Source organism: Lathyrus oleraceus, chromosome 1 (assembly GCF_024323335.1).
Source record: "Lathyrus oleraceus cultivar Zhongwan6 chromosome 1, CAAS_Psat_ZW6_1.0, whole genome shotgun sequence".
NCBI classification, from domain to species: Eukaryota; Viridiplantae; Streptophyta; class Magnoliopsida; order Fabales; family Fabaceae; genus Lathyrus; species Lathyrus oleraceus.
The window spans coordinates 74772404-74778109 of NC_066579.1; the positions used below are offsets into that span (position 1 = coordinate 74772404).

The following is a 5706-nucleotide window of genomic DNA, read 5'->3' on the forward strand; positions in this document are numbered from 1 at the left end:
AAAGGGTAAAATTACTTACTTCTCAATAGTAAGGACAGTTTTACCCTCATAAGGATAGGAAACGTTCATGACGACCTTAGGAAGGTATAACTCTCAATTGCTGGATCATAACCTAAAACATTTTCACACCCCTCACACTTTGCAAATCCTAGAAAATCACCACTTGGTATACATTCATACTAGAATCATTACCAAGTTACATTTTTCTAAACCGTTTTCAAAATCAAACGAGATAAATACTTTGTATACATTCATACGAGAATCATTACAAAGTTAAACTCTCTTTTCGAAACATTTTTTTAAACAATTCACGAACACTTTTCAGACAAAAATATAAGTGATCCAGCAGTTAAGAGCCCATGGATAACCATGGATACAAAGGGTGCTAACATCTTCCCTTTGTATAATGTACCTCCCGAACCCAAAATCTATTGAGGTCTTTCCTGTTCTTTTCCACCTTTCCTTATTGGATAAAAGAAAAGTCGGTGGCGACTCTTGCTATCCGCGACATTGCGATAAAAAGCAAAACACCCCAAGTCAGTTCACCGTATGACAGTGTGAAAATGGGCTCGACATTGAATCGAGGAATATGATTTTAATAGTTTTAAAATGGTTTTGAATGAATGATGAAATTAATAAAAAAACAGATTTTGAGTTGTTAAATAACAATGAAACCATGAGTATAATAAAACATAAACATAAAAAATGCTAAAAGAAATAAAATGCTAAAAGAAAAAAAAATGCTAAAGGAAAAAAAATGCTACATATGAGTATTGAACCCTCTGCACTTAAGATCATGAAACTACCCTCTCTCCACTAGGCCATTTATGACTAGTTGTTATTTTGATGCTAGATTGGATAAATAAACTAAAATGGATTAAAAATCAGAATTAAAATAAAAAACTAATAAAAAAGAAAACTGTTGGACTAACCTAATTAAACCCAGCCGCTTGGCTGTTGGATTTTTCAAAGGGAATATGAGTTGAAAAGGAGGAAATATTTATTACCTACTTAAAAAGTTTAAACAAAATTTTAATGGTTTCAAAAACTTACTCTGTTTAAAAACAAATTAAAGAAAAATAAATGGGAATAGTAACAGATGCCTTTCTCCTCGTTCTCTCCCAATCTCCCAAATTCGCTCTCTAAATCTCACGAATCTCTCTTTCTCAACTTAGCCTTACGTTTTCAACCTCTCGTCTCTCTCACGAAATCTCCTCCCTCATCGCGACCTCACCGAATCCCTCTCAAACATACCAGAGATCATGGCTGAAACAAAAGAGGGAGCTCACCTTCGGACCTTCGATGACGGCGATAGCTCAGGTAACAATCGAACCTTTTTCTTCGCCTCTTCAAGTGCTGGATTTCTTTTACTTTAGGATTACGGTTTTGATTTGCTTTGAAGTTTTTCCTTTCCGCCTCCGATTTTCGTCCTTTTTTTTTACTGATTCACTCTCTCTATTTATATCTCCTGATTTAGGGTTTCAAAGGTGCATTTGGTGTTCAAAGGAGCATCCTGCAAAATACCTTTTTTGATGTTCAGACTCGGATTACCCTGTTGATGCTAGATTCGAAAAGGTACTCTTAACGCAAGATTTCTTCTTGAATTTTGTCTTAACTCCAAATTGGGATATTTTCTGGAATTCTAACGCTTGCCAATTGCTTTGGGTTTTGTTACTGCAGTAAAACATTGAAGATTCCAAAAGCATTTTCGGTTTTGATCACAGCTCAGGTTTTACTCGGTTTTGGACCTTCACAAGAAAACAGGACCAGGAGTGCAATTATTGTTGCTTGGCCATCTCTATCCTCATCTCTTTTGAAAGCTTTGGCATTAGGACAACAGGAATGGTTCATACAGCTTTGCAAAGGAAAAAATGCAGTTCCTTCGCAACAAGTAGAATAGTCTTCACCTAAAGCATCTAGAATTGGTTGTGTAATTTTCTCAGCTTCTTCCTTATCAGGGTTTGTCATTTCATCAATGTATAAAAAGTAAATCTCCACAGGAGAAGCAACAACCAAATCAAGATGATTTAGTTCAAACATGCCAATGATATGTCCATAGATTTCAAGGGAGAATAACGGCTCACATTCCTTGTCAAATATTGCTGTTTCAAGAAGTTGGAGAGACTCATATGCCAACTCTTTTATTTGCATCCTGAATGACGCTTCATCGGGAGAATCGATATCATCTGGTAATGCAATGCATTCCTACCACCTCTTTTTGTATCCCATTGATATAGGTCTCCAAGCTTCCAAAAGAAGATAGAAATTATAGTTGTCTTTGCAGCAAGGAGGAATATGTCATTTGTTTCATTAGCATGTTTCATGAATTTAAGGAGTGCCTATCTACGCCTTGGATCAGAACTCTCACCAGTACAGAGTAAAGAATTGGAGGATTCCCAGTTAGCCCCTGCACACAACATGCTGCAGTAGTAAGCTTCTCCACGTCCACCAGGGCATGGAACAGGTGGAGGCAATGAGAACTTCTCAGAGCAAGGCAATCTCAATTCACCATTCATCAATGATTCCACAACTCCTTCAGGGAGAGGAACTATATTTTTTTAAACCACCCGAACAACGTTGCAAAGTGCTCTCTTCTTCATCAGACAAATCCATTTCATGAGAGTTTTCAACAGACTTTGAAGAGGTTCCTGCATCACAAGCATGACTCTCATTGGCCCTTAATTCTCTCAAGTAAAGCCTCCTCAGGTGTCGTTGCAGAAGTATTATATGGTGGTATATAGCGAGTGACATGAGCTTCTGTGTTTGCAAGAGCAATTCCTTTTACTTCAACATTTTTCATTTTCTCATCCAGGTTCTTTTTAGCTTCAGGTTCTTCATCTTTTCTGATTTCATCAAACTTATTACGCATATCATTATGTCTCTTTGTTCCGAAAGCAGCATCAGTCAATCTACTTTTGGCTCTCCACTGATCCTGACTCATCTCTTCCACCGGAGCCGCACTCGGAAGTGGCTCCTTATATTCCAAACCTCTCACTCTTGGTTCCAATCTAAGTATCTTATTAGCACCAATTCGCACAACCTTAAGCGTCTGAACTTCCTTATCAAACACACCAAGCGCATACATCCCTTGGTGTGTCGTAGCCTCCTGTCTCTTTAATATTTTGGTTTGAATTTCTTCAACAGATCCCAACACTGTCACACCAACCTTCTTCAATTTCTCGAACACGGGCTTCGCTTACAAGCTGTTACTGAAGTTTCTGTTGTGGGGAGCCAAACAATTATCAGCGGTTACGGTGAGTTTTTTTTCGATGTTGTCATGTTCTTTCCAATTTTCTGTTGTGGCCTTTGTAACCGAAATATGAACTGCTGTGATATTGCAGGTTTATTTGGAAATGAAGAAAGGTTTCCTCTTGGCAAGCCTGGCTGCTTCAAAGACAGCGAGGGAGATAGCCAACAGATGGTGACATGCCAAAACTTGGCCCAGAACCGATGGCACGTGAAGGAGGGGTGGCAATTTGAGATTGCTGATATTAGGTACCGGAACAAAACCTGGGATACGTGATTACAACAAGCAGCACTGTAAAGTTTAAAATGCCGGTGATTAGTTTTAGTGCCTCAAATTTGTAGTTTACGGTTGTTTGTAATTAGATGCATATTATAATCCTTAATTTTTGGTACCTGTAATTGTTGAGTTCCAAGTAACAACATCTCTATATGCCCTTCCTTTGAAAACCTTGTTAACATCTTCTATGCTCATGTCGATCAAAGTTGCAGAGAGAGTCAATCTTATTTCAAATACCATATTTCACTGCCAATTCATGAATCTTCATGCCTTCTTCCAAATTGGAGGTGTAAGCACCAACTCGCAATGCACTAACCACAGTAACCCAGTTGGGTTATTGGATATTTGATTATAAAAATGGATATGGATTTTTAGGAATAATCCAAGACTAATCTAAATATCAATTTAAATAATAATAACAAATCAGCAAAAAACCAAATTAAAATCAAATTAATCTATAATTCATTAAAATTACTTTGATATCAACTCTAACATTCATTTGGAAATTAAAATCAATTAGAGTTTGAATCATTAGTAAAATAAACAATTAAGATTAAATTGAAATTTGGAATTAAACTTAATTCGAAATTAAAATCAAATTGAAAAATTAAAAAGTCAAATGATTAAAATCCATTTTATAATCAAAAGCACCATGATAAAAAAAAAACTTAGACAATGACCAAAGTGTAACAAAAATATGGATTTGGGAATGAATGTATGCAAATGAACTTTAGGCCAAGTGCCAAAAAAATTCAGGACCAAAATCGGGGTATGACAACCACTACATACACCATTTGTTTTCTTCCTTTTTGGTTCCACGAACTACGGAACTCTGATTTGCTTATTGCACTATGAGGATACGTAGGCACGAGGGTTAGAATCCTTGGAGAGCACACTAGTTATTAAACGTTTTTCCCCTTTTATCATTTTACAAGTAATCTTTAGATAATAACACCCATTCCCATAAAGAAAAATCAAAATGATTCCTGTTTAGTACAACAAATGTGAGGGGTGCTAATATCTTCCTCTTGCATAATCGACTTTCTTACTCTTTTCTCTTCCCCTGGAGTTTATCCATATTTTCCCTTTCATTCGAGAATAATAAAGTCTGGTGGTGTTGGGGGAGTTTTTCACTAGGGTGCATTGAACAATGTGGGACTTCTTCTTTTTAGAGCAATAACTTTGTGAGAGACACACCACATATTCACCCAAAACCTTAAGGTGATAGGTGGATGGATTCTCTCACTTATAAATGCTTAAGTTTCCACATTTCCAACCAATGTAGGACTATTATCCATACTACTCATAATTGATACATTCTCAACACTCCCCCTTAAGTGTGAGTCTACAATGCTCCCCCTCAAGTAAAAGTTCTTCTTACTTCCACAAACTCTTATACCGCATGAAACGTTTCTTATTCACCACAATGGCGTTGTTGACACTCTTCAAAGGAACGTTTCTTATTCACCACCCTTGTGGTTCCATTGACTTTCGATACAAGTAAGTCAGTCCATTTCTCGAACCAGACTCTGATACCATTTGTTGGGGGAGTTTTTCACTAGGGAGCATTGAACATTGTGGGACTTCTTCTTTTTAGAGAAATACCTTTGTGAGAGACACACCACATATTCACCCAAAACCTTAAGGTGATAGGTGGGTGGATTCTCTCACTTATAAATGTTCAAGTATCTACATTTCCAACCAATATGGGACTATTACCCATACTACTCACACTTGATACATTCTCAACAGGTGGCGCCTCTGTTGTATCTTCTAGCGTGCAATGCACTCAGGTATTTTTTGCGGCGCGACACACAGTGAACTGTGCAATTGATTTGGATACTAAAGTAGTAATCCATGAATGCATTAACATATTGCAATGGTTCCGTGCATGATACAAGGGATCAAAAGTATCGGTGATAGGAGTAATGGTGCCAACAACAAACTCAAGTTTTAACTTACCTTCAAGCGCCCTTCGCATGGAACGAGCCAAGGGATGGTAATTTATGTTGGAGAATTGCCATCCAAGGCGCAGCGGAATTTAAAATTTTCTCCATTTAGTGATCCTTACGAATGGGCATGATCAGTGATAGAATCGTTACCTCTTGTGGCGATTCAAACCTTTGGTGCAGATCTCTGATAATGATCAAAACCTTTGATACAGATCCACGGGGCGATCACGA

General features: G+C 37.4%; 1 pseudogene; it reads right to left on the minus strand.

Annotated features, from left to right (window-relative positions):
* Positions 1 to 1725: 1725 nt before the first annotated feature.
* Positions 1726 to 3085, minus strand: LOC127092208 (histone-lysine N-methyltransferase ATXR2-like; annotated as a pseudogene).
* Between the last annotated feature and the right edge of the window lie 2621 nt (positions 3086 to 5706).